Raw genomic sequence first — 22,919 nt, forward strand, 5'->3', positions numbered from 1 at the left:
GCGCCCGGCATAAATGATACTTTTAATGAAGGGAGATTATTCCCTTGAATGTTTGGTTTGTATCTGGTCCTAGACCAGAGTTGCCATTCGCTAAATATCTAAATGACTATTATTATTTTCTCTCTCTCTTTTACACACACGCACACACACACACACACACAGAGAAACGTTGTTTATGAGATTTTGTATATTTCACATACTTCATATTCTTTATATGATAGATGAATAATGTGTAGTTTTTCAAAATTTTGAGTTAATTACAATTTAGGTACTATTTCTAAAAGGAAAATACATTTGTGTCCTTATCTTGGTGGCTGAGATTACTTAAAGGGGATAATTTGCTCCCAGATTCCTAAGAATGGTACAGGAATTCTAAGGTGATGAATTGTTATTTCATTTTTTCATGAATGCTGTTTTTATCCTTTTATCTTGAAATATGTAATACAAATCTAGTCAAGAGTTCTATGTAAAAATTATATTGGGAATCAGACTTATGTGTGTGTACTTTTTATTTGATATTTAATAATGCCCTAAGGCAGGTAATTCAAATTTTTATTAAAGTGAAATGATTTGACAGTCAGACTTTGAATTTAATGCATGAATGTTTCATTTAAGCTCTTGGAACTAAAAAGGAAAAGACATTTCTCTGGTAGCTGTTCTCTAAAAAATGTTTAAAATAATTCAGATTTATTTTGGCTATGTTTTATTGAAATAACTTTAGTTTTTAGACTGAAAATGACAGATTTTTAAAAAAATGACATGTCTGGGCACCTGGAAGACTTTGATAACCAAGCTTTATTATTCCCATGAGTAATCTGTGACTTTTTATATTACCATTTAAGAAGTATGAACTATGATTTTGTATTATACTTGTTTAAAGAATTAGTATGTAATTCATCCAGGTGCTGGAAATTCTTTGGTTCAGCGGTGCTAGTTCAGATTTATGGGTGCCTATTGATATTAAATGATCCTTTACCCATTGAATTTTCTATATGATGCAGGAGAACTAAATGTATTTTAATAACAATGAACAAATGATATAACAAGTTTAAGATCCAGTTTACTTGTTACTTTTGGTATCATGACATTGGTACTCATCTTCCAGCAAACATGATTATTTATTTGCCTTTTTATTTCATAAAGTGTTAGCCCATTTTTAAAAGGCTATTCTGACTGCTCAAAGACTGTCTCGCTTGTGACCTAAATATTGTTAAGCTGTATACATGTTTACAGTAACTATAATGAATTATAATTATTTTCTGTAAAAAGCAATGTCACATGGCTCTTTAGTTTCTCTTTTTTTCTGCCTTAAAGGTGAAAAATAAGAATGCCCTAAATACGTTAAAAAAGAAACAAAGCCAGAAAAATGGGGTTATTCAGCAAGCATCTCCAAATAGTCCCATTGTCAAACTTGCCCTTATTTTTCTTTTGGGATCTTTGAAGTTATCCTCAACTGTGGAACTCTTCCCTACTTGTACTTTTGCAGTTAATAATATTGTCTTCTTAGCTTTAATAAAGCTATAGCAAGTATCAATTTCATATTAGTCTTCTTTGATAACCTTAAAGAGTTATAGGTTAGAAAAGGATAAGGCATTATAGAGAAGGGGGTGCCTGTGTGAGGAAAGTGAGAATGTTCACTCTGAATGACCAAGTAGTTGAAAGCTATTATCCTTCCAGATTAAATGGAAAGCTCAAAGCCATATTTTCAGTCAATAGAACTTGGACTCTCCTCTGATGATTTAACGTGATGCACAGCGTTAGGGTGAGAATTGAAGGCTCTGTAGATGTAGCTGTTTTCTATTTATTATATCTCATAGAATTTCCTCCAACTGGAATGGATTTCCTACCAGATCTCAAAATGGTTTCAGTAAAATGCCAAAACGCCAAGGATGCTCAGAATACCTATTATGTTTTGATTATGTGATATAAAAATTATTAACCCACCAATGAAAAATACAAGAGCTGTATGAGCTCTCTTCAAGATTACTAAACAAAGAGAATAACTCCTGCTTTAAAATATGTCTCTTCCTTTTTATGTTTTAGAAATGTTAATAATTTATCATGGATAAAAATTTCAGAATGATTTTTTCCTCCTACTATGAATTAAAACAAAATTGTGTTTGGGAGGAAGAATGTTTTGCAGTCATGGGCCAACTTGTATGTTGAATGTTAATATGTTCTGATACCCTAGATACAGTAGATTTCATGATTTTAAACCTAAAGAATATATTTTTCCATAAGGAAATCACTGTGACCAGTTTGTCATCTAAACATGTTCTTTCATGCCTTTTACCTCATGGATACTCAAAAGCAGACATAAAAAAATGGCTTTTAAGTATCAGCAAAAGGCTTTGAATTAGCTAAGGAAAGAATTTATTTCTAGAGGCTACAAGAAAGACCTTTCCTGTAAGTAGGTGGTTTAAATCTTGAGTGGGTTTTCGAGGAAGACTAAGGCATTAAATACTTGAGGCTCCTAGGTGGTTTAGGTGGGAACGTGCCTGGACAGGGATTGGGGAAATGTTCCCACAGACCTCACAAGGGCCCTTCGAGCACTGGATATTATAGTTCCCTGGTTTATGATGAATGTGCTTTCCTGTGTCTCTATTAAATTTATCATGGAAAAGAGAAACCAGAGAGAACAGGAAGCAGGTAAATGAGGAGGAAAATGAAATGAATGTTTTTTATGAATGAGGTTTTGTTAGTAAGTCTCCAACTGGAAACATAAAGCTTAAAAATTCATCTGAGGAAATTACTAAAAATGCTAAAAAAACAAGTGCAGAAATCATTGGAAATCACCTATACTTTAATCAGGAGTATAAGGAGATACTTTTTAAAAAAAGCATTGAATAAATTTGTTTTAATATTTTCTGTACCTCTTAAAAGAGGGTGTTATAGAAGCAGTAGTATCAAAGCTTTTATGTCAGCATTTCATTATGATTAAAAATCTTAAAAATAGAGGGAAAATAGAATCAAAATAGGATTTATACTGAGATTACTATTTTTTCAGTTGGAAAAACTGAGAGCATTGCCTAAAAGTCTACCTCATTCAGATTAAAATAAGGGGTTAAGGAATTGAACCTCTATTAAAAACTAGATTGTTACTAGGCAGATACAAAGAGTTCATATTAGACTGTAAGAGTAGTGACAATCAGGGAAGTTTTTCTTTCAGTAAAATTTTACCTGACCTTCAGCTTTGTTTGTAAGCATCTCATTTTTCTTTTTTGTATCTTTACTCTTAGCACCTTGACAATTTGTTTTAGTTGTCTGCCTTTTTTGGGTCACTCCTAGAAATCTACTAACCTAAAGTCTAGAATGTTCTCCTCTCTGTTCTCTATTTAAATGCTGTTGATATTTGAAGGACCAGGTTTTAACTCCATGAAGTCTTTTTGCCAAGTAAACTGGCCTTACTAATCTTTCTTTGCTTTCTGAGTTTAGTACCATGTTAGTTTAGTTTTAAATTATTATTTTTTTTTTGTTTTCTACTGCACTTAGCAGTTTTAGTTTCACTTACTCCACCAGACTATAAATGTCTATGCAGTAGAGTCAAACAAGTTTGTAACATACTTCATTAAGCAGGTTTTCTTCATGCAAGACTTCTGAGAACCTTTAATATGCCAAGGACCTATGTGAACTCCAAGGGGGTATGGTATAGTATACAGCATTTCACAAATTTATTTAACCAGAGAACAATACGAGACTGCAGAATATGTTTTGGTAAGTTCTTTGGAATGATCCAAAGCATTCGTTGTGATCTTGGGGGACCTAAAATAGGGAGTATGCTAGAGTCTACAGGTGGGGGCCAGAGCCCATAGATGCCCCAGCCTCTCCTCCACATGCCCTTTAGGGATGGGAGGTTGAATCCTGGATGTGTGCTGAGATCTTGTTAAGCTATCTTAGACACAGCATGAAGTAAGCATAAATTAAAAAATAGTTTTTAAATTTTATACTTGAGTTAAAGGCTAACAAACCCTTAATGGCAACCCTCCAGTAGTAATAATAATTTGTTTGTAATAAATTGTAGTGTGCCATAGTGTGCCAAGAACTATGAGAGGTGGTTCATGTATGTCTCATTTCACCTCAGAACAACTCTTCAAGATGGACATTGCTTTTTGAAAATTTTATCAATAAAGAAACTGAGTCCTGGCCAGTCGTGGTGGCTCATGCCTGTAATCCCAACACTTTGGGAGGCTGAGGCAGGCAGATCATGAGGTCAGGAGATAAGACCATCCTGGCCATGGTGAAACCCCGTCTCTACTAAAAATACAAAAAAAAAAAAAAAAAAATATCCGGGAAAGGTGGCAGGCGCCGGTAGTCCCAGCTACTCAGAAGGCCGGGGCAGGAGAATGGCGTGAACCCTGGAGGTGGAGTTTGCAGTGATCCGAGATCGCGCCACTGCACTCCAATCTGGGCGACAGAGCGAGACTCTGTCTCAAAAAAAAAAAAAAAAAAAAGAAAATGAGTCCCAGAAAGTTTGTCTTCCCGAAGTATGTAAAGCTATCAAATTATACAACCAATGAAACTGATGGAAACAGTCTTTTAAAAATAATGCCCTTAAAAATTCAGATATTTATTTTGTTACATTGGTCAGTTCTGATTCTGAACAGCTTTCAGCTTTCAAGGAGATGATTATAGTTGCATTAAAGTACAGCATGAAATTTAAAACTTCTAGGTTAGGAAATATTGAAGTAAACCTAGTTGACCAATCTAGAGCCTCATCTAGTACCTTACAAATAAATATTTGTCAATTAAATGAAAGTATTTACTTACTTCTGTGAACTTCATATTTATCTTGGAATTATTTGGAAATTATGAAAGTGTGACTGTAGGTTGTCTTTTACATATTTTAGATATTTTATTGTTATATAGTGATGCGACAAAAGGAATGTTTGTTTTTTTCCTCACCGAAAAATGATAAATTTTTTAAGGGCAGTAACTTTTAAGGGGGCATTTTTAGACCTCATTTTACTGGATCTCTCAGCAGCTTCTGATACTGCCTGCCTTCTTGCTACGTTCTTATTTTGGTGTCCATATACCCAGTTTTCTTTCTACCTGCACCACCTTTCATCCTCTGCATGCTGCACGAATGTTCTTTTAGGAGGCTACTTAATGTTGGAGTCCTCATAGTTCAGCTTTTGGGGCTGTCTCTGTAGGTGAACTCATCCATTCTCACAGCTTGTCACCACTAGCAACATATGACTCATTTACATTCCTAGACTAGGTCTCTTAATTAACTTCTAGAATTGAATGCCCAACTGTCTGTAGAACTTTTCTTTTAGATGTATCAAAGACATCTCAAACTCAACATATACAATATTGAATTTATTGTCTTCCTTCACAGACCTGCCTCTCTTCCAGTTTTCTTTGAAACCTGAGTCGTGCGTGACACCTCTCTTCTTTACCTTACCCCATATTTCCAATTTATCGTCAAGTTCTGCAGATTTGCCTTCTGATAGCTCTCAAAGTCATCTATGTGTTTCCATCTTTGTCATCACAACCCATAAAGTTAGCATCATCTCCTCATGACTGTTGCAAGAGTATCTCCCCTCTCTTCTACATAATACTGTTATGGCAAGATTAAATACAAGATAATAAATACAAGATTAAATACGAGATTAAATAAAAAATATATAAAATAATAAAAGACAAGAAGACATATAGCACTCAAACTTGCATGCCAGCTCTGGTTGATTGGTACCAGCTGTCTGGAGAGTGTTGAGAAGGATCTGAATCCACATCTGAGCACAGTGGGAGTGATGGAATTGATGGGGAGGAGTGTGGTGGTTTGTTATTGTCATCCACAAAATAAGGTAGTATTATTGGCATTTGATTTAAATATCTGAGCTATTTATATGAAGTCTTTTAAAAATGGGCCCTGGAAAACTGAGCTACATTAGATCTACTGATATGTAGCTAGCTGTTAGCAATTATTGAGGAAACACAGAAACATGATAAAATTACTGACGTCTCCTGATTTACCTTCTTGTTATTATTTTATCTCATTTATATATAGGTTATGGTTCTGATGCTTATGTATGGCAAATTGCTTACATACGGCAAAAACTAGAGAATCTAAAATCTCAGCATGGAAATGAAATTACATAAGGGTGAGGAAAGGATTATTGTAGTGTGGAGTAATTTACCCAGACCCCCTTACTGGGGGTAGAAGCCATCTCCCGAAGAAGGGAAAGGGTTACATGTCTTCCATTTGGTCCTCTATAACAAAATACCGTAAACTAGCATCTAAGCAACAGAAATTTATTTCTCACAGTTCTAGAGGCTAGGAAGCCCAAGATCAAGGCACCAGCAGGTTTGGTATCTGGTGAGGGCCCACTCGTTGTTTTGTAGAATGGTGCCTTCTCACTGTGTCCTCACATGGTAAAAGGGGCCTGCTGGTTTTCTGGGGTCTCTTTTATAAGGGCAGTAATCCCAATCATGAGGGCTCTGCCCACATGATCGATATAATCACCTCTCTAAGGCCTCACCTCATCACCTTAGTGGTTAAGATTTTAACATAGGAGTTCTGGTTAGAGAAGAAACCGTGTAAGAGAAAGGTAAACACTGACAACCCTCAGAAGGGTGAGAAACATGATATTTAAAAATATTTTTAACAAGAATATACTAGAAACAGAAATTTTCATTTTAACTAAAGGTCTTTGAGATATTTTTATGTTGGTACATATAGATTGGCCTCATCCTTTGGGCTACTTCAGTTTTACTTAAACATTGCAGTTAAAACTTGTTTTCATTACATGCAAAGCTAAAATAATCTAGATAATGCCCAGTACTAGATAATGCCCAGATTATCTAAAATAATCTAGATAATGCCCAGAATCTGAAATATTTATTGGATAATATGGAGATTTCTCCATCAAGAAGTTTGCCACCACGTAGCACCAGGTAATAAATTAATTGTTAAAACTATAAAACCACATTGGTTTCAGATGGGTCTGTTCTCCATTTCAGTGCTTCTTAAAACCCCTTCAGAATCTCTTGAGTTCTTACTGCTGTTATTGCTCTGAATTCTTATTGCTCATTCTTTTATGAGTTTTATTAGGAACTCATAAATGTCTTTAGGGCTTGTCCAGAGAACATATTTTCAGAGACATCTTAGGAGCATGGAGTGGAATTGTATCTCAAGAAGTTCTTTAATCTAGTTTTTGCCTGAAGAGGTCTTCAACTAAATTATTCCAGATGGTTACTCCGCATACCTAGAAAAAAACCGAAGCAATAAACCTTTGTTGTCTGATAATATCTCCTTCAGCATTTACTCCTGCCTAATACCCAAAGGGAAAAAAAATCTTTTATGAGATAATCTACCTGTAAAGTGTTAACTGAGTTGGAATACTATTTTGTTGGTAATATTTTTAGTTTTTTTCTAAATAAACATTTTTTCATGAATATAACTGGTTGTATTTGAAGCATTCCAAGATTTTTGTTTTCCTTTTGTTAGCAGCCTGTGAAAATTCCTACAACCTTTGTGTTGCAGAGAAACTTAACTCAGTTTTTTGCAGGTATGAATGTTCATTCGGATTTTAGTATGTATACAACCAATGTTTCTCTAATGGCATCTTTTCTTTAAACAATAATTATATTTAGCGGATCTTAGCAATAAAATCATCGTAACGAGGAATAAAGCATGGTAAATAAGAATAACAGTGTTATTAATCATCTAAATTAGTTGTGTATGGAACATTCCTGTACTTGAAATATTTCCATAGGAAATAAGGCTAAAACACATTTACTTACAATTAGATGTAATACAAACCTTCTCTCATTATAATAGTTGCCCAAATCCCAGTTCAACTTAATTTCATTGACTCTGATTTCTGGACTAAAAACATTAAGCTTGAACTAGTGAAAAATGTATAATATGTGCATTCAATTAAGAAGTAATTAGATAGTCAATCACCCTTACAACACACCAGGGATTACAGAAGAAGGGAGAAAAATGTGACTCATTGTAGTGTGTAAAACAGTTTTGCTAATTAGTGCTAATTGAGATGGAGAAAGTGTCAAAGTATCCTAACACAGACTTACTTCTGAATAACTTTAAAAGCTAAGTTTAGCGTTTTATAATATTACCAACTTCTATGATTCATCCTTGAGTTTTGATCAAAGCTTATTTATTCATTCTAAGTTACACATATTAGTGAGTGATGGGAACAAAAAGAACAAATGCTTTTTTATATTTCAGACATGATGCTGTATTTTGTCTCATTTAATCCTCATAACAATCCTGTGAGGTCCGTATTTTTATTTTTCATTTTAGAGATAAAGAAACTGAGGCTGAGAGGCATTGAGTAACTTGCTGAAGGTCACAGCCAGTAAAGTGCAGAGCAAGAATTCAGACCCAAGTGGGCCCCACTCCCAATGCTGAGCTCTTTTCACGACACCACATTTCACAACAGCAAAGTGCAGAACATTATGCACTGTGTTTATCTTTGCCTTCTTATCTCTTATAGATAAATGCCTAGGAATCACATTCCTGGGAAGAAACACATATGTTTTCATTTTTTCATAACATATTTGCTGAAGTACCCTCTACAGCTACAAGGGTTATGCTAATTTGTGCTTGCACTGTTGATTGGGGATTTTATAGAAGGCATTTTTGCCATTTTTTTTTTTTTTTACCAATCGTTCAATATACTGTACATCTCTTTCTCATCTTTTTATTCTTCAGTTTACATCTCCTACCTATTGAAATTGTTGTGGCAAAGGTCACCTTTGATTTCTCTGGTTGCTTTTTTGTTTCCTTGTCTCCACATATAGCACATGTTCATAGCAGAATATTCAAACAGTACAGAATAAAATGGAGCAGCAGCAAACGTCTCTCAAACTCTCCTCTTAGTGATAGCATCCCCAGCACTGGGGGTTGTGATGGATACGGAGGCTCTGGAGCACAGCAGGGATGGCTCAGGTTCCATTCAGATTCCACCAGTAATTAGTTGTGTGACCTTGAAAATGTTAACTGATAACTGTCTCTTGTTTCATCACTTAAAAGAAGGCTGTAGTGATATTTACCTCATAGGGTGGTTGTGAAGATAACAATGAGATAATGCAATTAAAGTGCTTAACATGTTTTTTGTCCGCAGTGTAAGGATTCAAAAATGTTACCTTTATCATTATGATTGTCCATTGACCTCTCTTTATATATGTGTCTCATATGGTTACGTAGATACGTAATGTTCCTTATGAGGTTATACTGTGCATGCTGTTTTTCAATCAGCTTGATGATATATCTTTTCATGTCATTGAATAGTTATTTTAAAAATGGTTTTACATACATTGCTTTTAAGTATATGCCAAAATTTGATGAGCTGTCATCAATAATACTGTGGTTAACTTACCCATTTCCTTAAAAACTTCTTAGAAATGAGATTACTAGGTCAAAGAGTTTTATTGTAATCCATATGCAGATTGCTTTTCCCAAGAGTTCTGTTTATGTTCCCAGTAACTATGTGTCAGATTACACTTTTCACCTCCACCAGTGTTGAATATTTTAAATTTTTCATCCTTGCCAATCTCATTAAAAATGGCTCCTTACATTATATCATGTCCTGTAAATACTTGGTTCTATTCTTGATTTCCCTAGTCTGTTCCATTTATCTGTCTATTCATGTGCATCAACTACAATGTATGTGGCATTAGTGTATATTTCAGTGTTTGACCAGACAAGAGCCTCTGTACTAGTATCTTCTGCGGGATTTTTCTGGCTATTTTTACATGTTTAATTTTTTCAGATAAACCATAAAATCGTTCCATCAGAAGGATAGAAATAAAGAGGAAAAGAGAGGTTGAGAAAAAGAAAATGAAAGACAAAAATAAAAGAGAAAAAGGAATCCTATTAGGATTTTTAATTTGCATTATATTTTATAGAGTGATTAAGGAGAATTAACACCTGACAATATTGAATCTTTATATCAAGGAAAAATGCATAGGTCTATGCTTATTAAGGTTTTTTATGTCTGTCATGCGTTTTATAATTCTCTATTCTCACAATATTTACTCCAACTTTCGTATTTGGGCTCTGGAGTCAGCTTGAGTATGGCTTGTTGGGGAACACAGCACCTCTATTTGCTGTTCCACAACTTGGGCAAACTATTGATTCTCTCTCAGCCCTAGTTTCCTCATCTATGAAGTGGATATAGTAAGAGTTATAACCTCTTAGGGATGTTGTGAGGATTTCATGAGCTATAGTAAAATGCACATTGCAGTGCTTTGTGGAGGATTAGCATTAAATGTGAGCAATTACTGTTATTATCATTATAGATTTTGACAAGCTATAGATTTTTCCATTGGTTAATTTTTTTATTGAAAAAACAATGGATTAGATTTGTCCCTAGCTTGCTTATTAACCTTTATATAGTTTTCAGTAAGATTTCCACTGATTATTTTGAGTTTTCCAGATAGACACTGATAACACCCAACGATCATGACAGTTTTATCTCCTTCTTTCTGATTTTATTTCATTTCATTATCTAGTACTCCAGAATAATGTTAAATAATTAACAGTAATATCTGGCACCCTTTTAAAAATGTCTCATGTGCTTGGATTTCTATTTCCAAATCCAGTGGCATGTTTCCCTCTTCTCTTTTGAATCTTCAAAAGTGTTTGACACTCCTGACCTCTTCCTCTGTTTCCTTCTCTCACGACCTGATGGTGTCATGAGTGAGAATGTTGAAAAAGAAGGTGTCTATATGCCGTTGCTTGTAATGGAAGGGCATTTATTTTTAACCTTCTGTTTGGTGTATTGGCAGTATTCTAGGGGCTGAGTGAAAAATAAACATAACCAGAGATCAGCTCTCCCCTGACATAGCTCACAGCCTAGTGTCATGGGTAAATCAGACACACAGCTAACTCCAGGTCAGAGCAGCATGTACAAACTGCCTGAGAAAGTGTTCCACTAGTGTACGGGACAAAGAGCCCCCTCTGAAGAGGAGAGTTCTTATTTCTAGCATATCGCTGTTTCTTAAAAGACTCTATTTCGGAGATGTTACACTGAATTAGTGTACTTAAAGAGGGATACTTTAGTTAGTTATCAATGAGCTGAGCGAAAATCACTGGAACTTACATCAGTACTGTGACCTGCAGCAACCTCTCAGGAGTAAGATGTGTGTGAACACGTGATTTTTAAATTTTTGGTAGCTTTTCAGGAAATTCTCCAGTAGTGATTTGCTTTGCACTCATTCCCTTGGGCCTCTTCACAAAAGATAATTCAAGGTTAAGAAAAAGTCATGTGAAAGATGGCATCTGCTATAATTATATTGAAATAGCTGATGATTTAGAAGACTCCTTAGGATGTGGCCATACTTTGAGGTCATCATTATGAACACTGATCATTGTATAATAGAAACTTTCTCTTTATGAGTAAGCTTCCTTATTATTTAGATGTAGATAAATGAATATTTGGAGAAAATCCCAAAGGGAGGAGGTCAGCCTTAACTTTATATATTCAAAGTATTACTTCTTTAGGTTGTTTTACCAAATAAATTTGTATTCTGATTACTAAGTAATGTAGTTATTGTAGGAACTTTAGAAAATACACAAAGGCATAAAAATGAACTTCTGTTTCAAATAACGACCATCAATTGAAGATAGGCAATTAATTTTGTTTCCACCACAGACTGCATTAAAATAACAGGAAAGAGATCTTTTTTAAGTGCATTGCCTCGCAAGGATACAGAAAGCAAGAGAGGAGAAAACAGCCACAATACTTTGGAAGCTGGAAGCAGATGGTCTTGTAACAGATTTAGCAGATGTGAGGAGCAAACCCGTTCGCATGATAGAATCTCTCAAATTCCCAGGAATTGGTGGCAACAGACATCACCTGGAAGCTGGAGTAAAAGGAGGCTAAAGACATCTGTATTGGTTGAAAGCTATTTAAGAAGCACTTAATTTCTCAGCCCCCTCCAAAGCCTTGGCGGACTGGAGATACTTGTCTTCTGGAGATGATTAAGAGAGAGACTCTGTACTTGGGGACACAGACACAATTGAGTGAGTAAATAACATCCTGAGACCTCATGTCATCCTCCCATACACTGGCAGAAAGGCCCCTACTCTCCAGATGAAGCTGGAAGTATCTTCTGGGGAGGGTCTGACCAGCCCAGGTGACTTCTCTGCAGAAGTGGACCAACGGGCTCATCCAGTGGTGATGGTGTAATAAGGAGGCCTCTACTGTGCCCTCCGCCTCCACTCTGGTTTTGTTGTAGTGGTTGTTTGCCAGTCCCAGATATGAACAGTTATAGATATTTGAAGAAGAACTGTAAATGAAAGAACCCAAATCAGACAATAAAGTGAGTTAAAAGACACAAATACTTTGTAAGAAGAGAAAAACTGTCAAGAAGTTGTCACTCATATATTTGGAGAGGTAAGGAAAGAAATTGCATTCACAAAAAAACAGGGTGCTATTAAGAAAAGGAATATTTAGAAAACAGCTTTTGGAAACTGAAAGCATGATAGCAGAAGTGAGAACTTCTACAGATGAATCAGAAGGCAGAATTGAAAATTCTCAGAAATTACAGCAAAAGGCAAAAAGATGAAAAATACAGTAATGTAAGCAAATTAGAGGACCAGTTTAAGAGGTCTGTCATCCACATAATAAGCTAGAGAGAGAACAGAGAAAGTGGAGGAGAGGAATCAAGCAACAAAATTATCCAAAGCATTTCCCCAGAACTCGTGAGCATAAAGTTACAAATGGAAAGAATCCATTGAATTCCCAGCAAAGTGGATCAAAACACACTCACACCAAGACACCATCATTGTGAAACTTCAGAACATGGAGGGAGAAATTCCAGAATGGCAAAAACCAAAGCAACAAACATGTCAAAATCAAGGAATCTGGAATTCGAATACCAGACTTCTCAAAAGCAACACTGGAAGCTAAGGCAGTGAGCATGACCTTCAGAATTCTGAGGGAAAATTACAACCCACCAAATTCCTTACCTAGTCAAACTTTTAACCCAGTGTGTGGTTACAGTAGTGATTTTTAGATGTCAAAGCCACCACAAATTTATTTCCCAGGAGCTACTGGATAATGCCACACCAAAATGGAGTAAGCTAAGGAAAAAGATGTGGGATCCAGGAAACAGGAGACCCAGCAAAGGAGAAAAACCAAGGGGATGAATAAATGCCCAGAATGGCAGTGGAATGAGATCATAGGCAAACCAGGCAGTCAGTCCAGATGTGAGCAGGTGAGAAGGTTCTAGATGAGCTTTCTTCAGGAATGGTGAAGTTGATACAATGCATGGTATATCTTCACTTCTTGAGAGTTAGGCAGTGGGTAGGTATTTGTGCATTGAATCAGTTATGAGCACATAGAATACTTAGGTGGAAAAACCCAAGGTATTTATCACGCCAGAAAAAACAAAATGTTGTGCAGGAAAGAAAAATTAACACATGTATCTCACCTCTGAATACTTTTACATCATTACAGTAATAGAAGTTGCATAATTGATTCAACCAAATTTACTATATAGCCATATTTGGAGGATGGGGTGATGGGAAGATGGGAAGGGTTCATATGGGGTGGTGTGTGTGTGTGTGTGTGTGTGTGTGTGTGTGCGCGCATGATGTTGACAGGAGGAAAGAGGGTCAAATCTTCATTCTCCAAAGGAAAAATTTGCACATAATACTGAAATAAAATTGAAAGGTAGCAATGCAATCATGCCGTTTAGCTCTCTAGTGTTAAAATAATCAGCTGAAAGAGTTAAGGAGGAGGAAATTGGTGACACATAGGACAAGGGACTGATAGCTTCATAACAAACATTTAAAAACTTTAAGTCTTTATATGCATGCATAATTTTGATACAAATAAAATTAGCAATTGCTGCTGTCATTTTGTTGCGCTTATTTATGCATGCACGCACACATTTTCTGAGTGCTTTGGGTCAGGTGTTGGGCTGGAGCTTGGGAATACAGAGCAGATGAGACCAAGCATTACTTTATCCTTGAAAACTTTCTCTAAAACACTGAAAAGTAAACTTCTAACACATGGCATAAAAATGATGGACCATACTTCACATTTATGTTGGAGCACAGTATTGTAGTTTAATTTTTAGCTAGTGAGATGATTTTAAAATTAACCAAAATTATTACTCACAGTACTATGCTCAGCACATGATACCTGCTGTCATTACAGTCCCACACATTCCCTAAGAAGTAGATATTACCTGAGTCTCAGAAGGGGCAAGTAAATTGCCTAAAATTTGACAGCAAATTGGATAGAAGAGCTGGGATTTGGACTTGGTTCTCCGTCATTCCAAATCCGTACCCCAGATTGTGATTGATTGAAACATTTTTTCAGTTAATCTGGTATTTGCAGTAAACAAGATCAAGTGTACATTTTTGAGGCAGGTAAAGCTAATATAAAGATCATCTTCAGAGAGCCTTGGCATAGGTAGGTGTCATTTCTTTGAAAAATATATAAGTAAGAAAAGCTCAATAGCATAGGGTATTGAGTTTCCCCATGTGAGGGAAATTTGAACTGAGTGAGTATGCAAATTCACCAGCAGATTCTACACGTAGGTAAATTAGAATTCATTCAGCATTTACCAAGAACCTCCTGAATCATGCCCTGAGAGCCTCAAAAATGAATAGGACACCAACATGTATGTGCATCTGTTGCACTGTGGATGTATACTAAGTGTTAAATTCTGCTTTGGCTTGAGACCTCACCTCGTATGATTAGAATGACTGTGTATTTACCTACCCATATTTTATTTCATGTTTTGGGCAATGGTAGCTTAATATTTAGAAGGTTGGATATATTCTTTATAATGAAATTTCATAAACTTACGATACATGCTTCTAGACCAGCCTCTCCCAAATGAGTTCTGCAGCGCACTGGTCCTCCAAAATGTGTGTTAAATCAAGAGGTGACTGTTCACATACGTCTGGAGAATCCTGGATGTAATAATATCCTCCTTTTGGAGATTTGCAATGCACATCAGCATGTTAGAGCCTCTGAAATGGCTTTGAATTAAAGAACCATATTTTAACAGAGTTGATACAGTATTTTTTAACATGGATTCGTTTTTTCAACCAGCTTGTAGTTTTTTATGGAACACAGTTTGGGAAACACTGGACCCTAGGTTATTTCCTTTTGCAGAAAATTCATACATTGTGACCTTTAGGCCCTGTTAACTCTGAATTGGTGTGATTTTACAGTTTGATAATCAGTTTCATGTCACTTTCTTGAAAAGTGCTAAAAGTATATTTTTAACTATGTGAGGTAATACACATGCTAATTAGCTCAATTTAGCCACTTCACAATGTGTACATATTTTAAAACATTTTGTTGACATGATAAATATCTACAATATTTTCTGTCAATTTAAAAAGATTAAAAAATTTAAAAAGATTTTATTGTGACTATCATATTTGAAATGTAGTTTGGTCCTGGTAGAGTGGGAGCAGAAAAAAATATATAGTTTGGAAATACATAACCCAGCATTATAAATATTTTCTAATAAATTTTTCCAGACATTCTATATATTTGTATGTATCTATGTTTATATATATATGCATATGTAGAAATGTATATATATATAGTGTGTGTGTGTGCAGGTGTGTCCACAGATACATATATGCTATATATGCATAATTCTGAAATACTGCATAGTAATAGAATTTATTAAGGAAAGGAGGCTATTTTATTATTTTTTCTTTTTTTTCCAAAGGACATTGCCCAGAAGGAGGCCATTTAGTTTGTTTCCAGTTTCTTTTTGCAGTGAATATCCTTACACATAGACTCTTTGTGTGATTGGATAATTATATGTCTATTATAAGTTCCTAGAATTCCAAGTCCAAAAGTATATGCATTCTAAATTTTAATAGAGATTTATTACCTACCTTAGGCAACTAATAAGACTGCAAGTTTCCCACTGCCATTGCTGGCAATGCTAGTTCAACATCAAAAAGTTCAGTATCATTGAACTAAAATCTTAGCTGATGTTGTTTTCCTATATGAGAAGCACATCATTTGTTATCTTAAACAAGTACTATTGTCATATATATATATATATATATATTCTGCATTTATTATTTATTTATTTAATAGAATTGTAAGTCATTTGGGAATTAGGAATGAAGGGGTCTGTGTGCTCTTGAGTTACCATCCATCTGATTATTATATGTGAAATGAATGACAAGAACTTAAAGCTTTATTTTTATTATTTGACATGATGTGCATATTTTTTTGTTTGTAAAATAGTTCAAGCGTTATTTTGGATAAAAGTATTTGCTTCTGTGAAATTCTGCATTAATAGGTCTCCCATAGAAATAAAATTATGGTAAACTTTGTGGAAAAATTGCAGAGATAACAAACGTGAGCACAAAGATATTTTTGAAATTTCCACGTTTTCTTATGAAATTTTTAGTTTTTACTATCTCTTGTACTGTAAAAAGACTTTTCAGTCTGCTGTGAAAGAATATCAGTAATAATCGTTTCATTTTTTTTTTTTTTTGCCTAAAGGAGGAAGACAATGGTCCTATAATGCCCTTGGATAAGAAAAGGAAACTTTTGAGCTGCACCTTCAGTTTATCCTCAAAGCCTGCATTGTTTGTCTTCATCTAATCCAGCTTTGATGGACGTCTGTGATGGTTGCCTGTACACTTGCTGAAATGAAATATTAGAAATGGCTGTATATTCCAAAGAAACCCTATATTATATATCCACATTACTGCTGCTAGGATTCATATTTGCACATACTGTTTATTGCTTATGTGTAGAAGGAATGAAACTAGTTTCCAGAGTTGTTATTAATATGAATATATATCATGTGTTAATATTGAGAAAGGAAAAATACATTCCCAGTGTTAGTAGTACTTCATTTCCTGTCTCCAACAGAAAATTCACTCATTTTAGAACTAGTGTAATTCTTGATAATAAAATAAGAGTTTTTTTTTGAGAAGGAGTCTCACTCTTTCACCCAGGCTGGAGTGCAGTGGCGCGATCTCGGCTCACTGCAGGCTCCGTCCCCCGGGGTTCACGCCATTCTCCTGCCTCAGCCTCCCACGTAGCTGGGACTACAGGCGCCCGCCACCTCGCCCGGCTAATTTTTTTGTATTTTTTAGTAGAGATGGGGTTTCACCGTGTTAGCCAGGATGGTCTCGATCTCCTGACCTCGTGATCTGCCCGCCTTGGCCTCCCAAAGTGCTGGGATTACAGGCGTGAGCCACCGTGCCCGGCCTAAAATAAGAGTTTTGATTAAGAACAGCATAGAGCTTCAAAATGCAAAGTGAATGATTAGTAAAATTATGTCTCATTTTATTTTTTCAGCACCGCTACCACAATTAATGTTAGGCTGGATTGCCATGGGAAACATTTTTTGGCGTTAATGCAGCAACATAATACTCACTTTAGGTATTACTACATAGTTAAAGGATTTAACTGAATGTGTGGATCAAATTATATTTATTTGACATATTGGAAGCTGTGGTTTAATAGGAATTTGAGAAAGGTGTAAGAAATAGGATAAAAAGAAGGTCAGCACCATGTACCAGGAATAGCTTTACTTTCCATAAATAGAAATATAAATTTAATGGTATCCTATATTACTTTAGTGTTGTACACTTTGTAAGACTTAAATATTTTATTCCATTGATTCCACTTCTTGGTATGTTAAGACATTTCTTTAAAGATGACCAACAATATCCTTATTTTAGGTGCTACTAGCAGATGTAAGCGTATACTTAGTTGCCATTAGATGTGACAGAATGAGATAATTTATGTAAAGCAGTACAGTGCCTGGCACAAAGCAAACAATAAATATTATTGTTATTGTTGTTAAAATTGTAAAATGAATGACTTCAAAAACACAGTCCCAGTTTCGAGGGATTTTGTGATGCAGAATATCTAAGTTATAGAAATGGAAGACAGGTGGAATAAGTATATGTTCAGAGTTTTTAGATGTGTTGAGTAGAGATGGTAATAATGGAAGCATTAAATACAAATGAAAATCACACCAGATATCCCTGAAATTGAAGCGGAGAAAGTTCATCATCTAGTCTTGGGCAGCAAGAGAAAGGACTAGGGTTATGGCAATGTGAGGAAAAGTTGGGGCTTGCTAAGGGTTGAGATCTGTTGGTAGCCCTGGATCACATGGGGTCAGCACCAGGCAGTGCCTCTGAAAGTGGAGAGAGGTCCTGGACTTCCCTTGTGTATAACAGTTCCTAGTGTCCAACAATGAGGAAATGGTGAAGCATGGTTACAAAACTGTGACAAAAATATTTACATCTAGCAGTTACCACTCACATGCCAAACATTGGCTGCACATGTGTAGCCTTATTTGTAATTAACATGAAAAGATGAGAGGCCATTCATATGGCATTCCTGGAACAAAAGACTGCACAGGTACCAGCCTCTCCACTCGTGACCGGGTTGGTGCTGAACAGTCAGGGATTGTTCTTGAACTAGACTTCTGATGCTTCTTGCAGTTTCATCTTTTTCTGAAATACACAAAATAAATACAATAACAAATAGTAATTAAATGACTTTCAGGATAACATCTAGTTGTTCAGGCTTCACCCTTCACAGGTGTGTGTGTGTGTTTGTGTGTGTATGTGTGTTTATGTCTGTATATTGAAGCAGTTTGAATTTATTTACTGTATATTTTCTGAGTAAAAGACTGAAATGAACTACTTGGTTCAGATCATGGTGTCCATTGGTGAGATTGTTTGGAGGCTTAATATTCTTTATATGGAAAATCTTTTAATTCCACAGTTAGTTACCTCAGATTCAGAATATGAATACTGTTTATAATATGCTTTTGTAGGGATGAATTTGAAAGGTAGTTTGTCAGTAAACAAAAGCACAACAACTAATCTCAAATCTGTTTTGATGGTGTGATAGGAAAGAAAATAAAACCTATGTGATGGACCCTGTAATTGGGGCAGGAATCTCCCAAAGAAAAAGTAGGGGAGAATTAGTGACAAATGTCATAGATCTTGAAATTTAATTTAGGGTTCGTTTTGTTTATGAAACAATTTAATAAGGCAGCAAACTGAAATGATTTTTCATGTAGCTTATACACATGTAAGTGCCTCTGATTCATGGTAACTAATGTACCTGATGATACATAAAGTAACACTGTTGTCAGAAGGTTTGTCAATTAAGATAATTTGAGTTTACTCTTTTTTTGTTGGTCAGTTTAGCTAAAGGCTTGTCAATTTTATTGACTTTTTCAAGGAACCAAAGTGGATTTTGGGGTCTTCTCTATTTGTTTCTATTCTCTATGTCATCAAACTCTGCTCAAATTTTACTATTTTCTAACTTCTGCTTGCTTTGTATTTAGTTTGTGTCTTTTCCAGTATCTTAAGGTGGAAGGTTAGGTTATTGATTTGAATTCTTTTTTGAATAAAGGCATTAACAGTTATAGATTTTCCTCTGAGCATTGCTTTAGCTGCATCCAATAAGTTTTAGTATGCCATGTTTTTTTCATTCATCTCAAGGTATTAGAAAATACTTTGCCTTTTAATTTCTTTTTGATGCAATGGTTATTTAGGAGTACATTGTTTAATTTGCACATATTTATGAATTCCCAAATTTGTTATTGATTTATAATTTTTTTCTGTTGTGGTCAGAAAACATACTTTATATGATGTCAGTCTTAAATTTATTGAGGTTTGCTTTCTGGCTTAGCATATGGTTTATCCTGCAGAATATTCCATGTGTACTTAAGAGTATGTATTGTACTGTTGGATGCTATGTTCTGTAGATGGCTGTTAGGTCTATAGTGTTGGCCTGTTGTGTTGTTCAGGTCTTCTGTTTCCTTGTTGATATGCCTATTTCTGTCTATTATGAAAGTAGTGTATTGAATTCTCTGACTGTTGTTGAATGATCTCTTCCTTCAATTCTGTCAGTTTTTTTCTACATTCATTTTGGGACTCTTGTCCATCTTTATCTCTAGTAACATTTTTTATTTTAATATACACTTTGTCAGATATTAATATAGCTGCCCCAGCTTTCTTATAGTTGCTATTTGTATGATGTAGCTTTTTTCATCTTTTCACTTTCAACTTATTTATATTTTTGAATCTAAAATGTGTCTCCAACTTTTAGTTGGATCTTTTTTTGTTTTTTGAAATCCAGTCTGACAGTCTCTCTGCCTTTTAATTGGATTATTTAACACATTTACATTTAATGTTATTGTTGATATAGTTGGATTTGTGTCTGCCATTTTACTTTTTGTTTTCTACATGTCTTGTGTCTTTTTGTTGTTGTTCCTTTATTCCTCCTCTATTGCTTTTTTTTTTTAAATTAGGTGAATATTTTCTAGCATATTTCAATTGCTTTAATGATTTTTTTCACTTTTTTGAGTTTATTTTCATAGTGGTTGCTAAAGGGCATATCATATACTTGTTAATTTATCAGAATCTAGTTCAGATTTATAATAACTATTACAGTGAGTTATTTAGTTACTACCAAATAGCTCTGAACTCTCTTCTCCCTTTTTGTGCCATTATTGTTATACATATTACATATATACACGCTGTAAGCCCAACAATACATTGTTATAATTTTTATATAATTGTATGTATATTAAAGAAGCAAGCAAAGAAAGGAGAACAAATTATATTTATAGAGTTTCTTCTAGTAAGCTTTTAATTTACCATTTCTGGTTATGTTCATTTTGTCTTGTAAATTTGAGTTACCATCTGGTGTCATTTCTTACTCCAGTACTTCTTTGTTCTTATTTACCTCCTTTGTGTTGTCATTGTCAAATATGTCACATTTGTATATGTTCTGGGTCTAAAGCGTAATTACATGATATTTTATACAATTGCTCTTTAAAAGAAGGAAGAAATGCATTTATACCGTCTTTTATAATTACATAATTACATTTACCAGTGCCCTTTGTTTTTTTTTTTTTTTTTTGGACTGGATTCAAATTAATATCTGGGGTCACTTCATTCCAGGCAGAAGTCCTTTTTTTTTTAGTATATTTTTATATAAGGCAAATCTGACAGGGACAAATCTTTAGTTTATATGGACTGTCTTTATTTTACCTTATTTGAGATAGTTTTGCTAAATCTAAAACTCCTAGTGAAAAGTTTCTTTTTTTATTTTTGTTTTCTCAGCATTTGCTGAGATGCCAGCTATAAAGCTTAATGAGGTTTCCTTCTACAAGACAAATCCTTTTTCTGTTTCTGCTTTCAAAAAAAAAATGTTTTCCCCCCCCAGAATTCGTACTATGATGTATCTGGGTGTGAGTCTGTGTTTATTCTGCTTGTAATTTGTTGAGCTTCTTGGGTATGTAGATGAATGATTTTTTTTTTTAGAAAAAAATTAAATTTGGGATGTTTGAGCCATTATTTCCTTGAATATTCATTTCTACTTCTTTCTCTCTCTCCTTTTCTTCTGGTACTGCCATTATGCATGTATTAATGCACTTAATAGAGATCATATTTCCCTGATCTTCTGTTCATTTTTGCCCCATCTTATACCACCCCTCTGGGGCTTTTGTTGTTTTTGATTGTTTATTTGTTCAGTGACTTGACTGTACTGTTTTATTTTATTTATTTATTTATTTATTTTTGAGACGGAGTCTCACTTTGTTGCCCAGGCTGGAGTGCAGTGGCGGGATGTCGGCTCACTGCAACCTCCTCTACCTGGGTTTTCTCCTGCCTCAGCCTCTCGAGTAGCTGGGATTACAGGTGTCTGCCATTGCGCCTAGCTAATATTTTTGTATTTTTAGTAGAGATGTGATTTCACCATGTTGGCCAGGCTGGTCTTGAACTCCTGACCTCGTGATCCACCCACCTTGGCCTCCCAAAGTGCTGGGATTGAAGGCGTGAGCCACCACGCCCAGCAGCTGTACTATTTTAATTGAATCTGTTACTCTTGTAGTGTGAACCCTATAATGTGGTTTCTCAGAGAGCACTGCCCTGAGCGTGCACACAGCCACTCTGGGATGACAGTAAGTTAGTAGGGCTCTCTCTGTATCTTTCCTTGATTTCTCTGCCTAGCTCTTTGCTTCCATTGGTATTACACCACCTGTTAGGTTTCACTAATTGCTAGCTAATTATTCTATTGTTTTTGGCAATGCCATGGGACATAAATTGCTCCACATCTGATTCAATTATATTTGGGCCCTTTTGCAGGATTAGACATAGAACTTCTGCTCTGTTAGTGGGGATTGGGTAAAGGAAAAGGGCTTATGACCTCTGGGTCATAACCCCAAGAGATTTAAAGTCTGCAACCTATTAGTATCCCTTGACTGGGAGCTGAGGGAAGAGAGAGCCCCATCTTCTTGATCATATTTCCCAAAGAGTGGAGTTTTAATCATACTAAGCTGGGGTAGAAGAAGAGAGGCAGTGAATTTGTGGCTCAAATTTCAAATCAAATACTCTCACTTTTCCTACTGAGATTTAGTAGATTTTCTTGAGTAAATGTTTTTCCATTTGCTATATATCCTTAGGACGGTTTTCAGACATTTATTTATTTTAATTTCCACAGTTTTTTTCACTGGGGAGCAAGTCTGTGGAGATCCTCACACAGCTATCCCGGATGTAGTTTTCTGTCAGTTAAGATAGTACGATACTCAAAATGTCAGGCTATCAGTCCTTTTTTGGAATTTTCTCTTGAGAAATCATATTTCTCAGAATTTTGTATCATATTATAATTAAGGGTGGGCTCATGCTTTTTGATAGCTTAAAGTTTAAAAGGGAATGTTTCTTAATATGAAAATGAAGTTGACATAACCTAATATTAGTCGTTAACTTATTGAGTTAATTACTCTGAAATTTTATTTCTATATTTTAACTAAAGACAATTAATTAGAGTTTGCCAATTAATGATTTTTAAGTCTTCACAAACAACTCCAACATGGCACAGTTGTAAAATAGATACCTAGAAAAACCTCATTTTCCTTAGAATGCTGTCCATTTGTTTCTATTAAAACATATTAATATAGCAAAT

At 35.1% G+C, this 22,919-nt stretch overlaps 1 protein-coding gene across 2 annotated transcripts in view; it reads left to right on the plus strand.

Moving 5' to 3' along the window:
• CA8 (carbonic anhydrase 8) overlaps positions 1-21,277 on the plus strand; it is a 97,753-nt gene extending 76,476 nt beyond the window's left edge. For both annotated transcript variants that reach the window (XM_032759709.2, XM_058444107.1), the window contains one exon: positions 16,473-21,277. The gene's annotated coding sequence lies outside the window, so the exon portion shown is untranslated. The remainder of the gene's footprint in view (positions 1-16,472) is intronic.
• Positions 21,278-22,919: the final 1,642 nt, after the last annotated feature.

Source organism: Hylobates moloch, unplaced genomic scaffold (genome assembly GCF_009828535.3).
Source record: "Hylobates moloch isolate HMO894 unplaced genomic scaffold, HMol_V3 SCAFFOLD_9, whole genome shotgun sequence".
NCBI lineage: Eukaryota > Metazoa > Chordata > Mammalia > Primates > Hylobatidae > Hylobates > Hylobates moloch.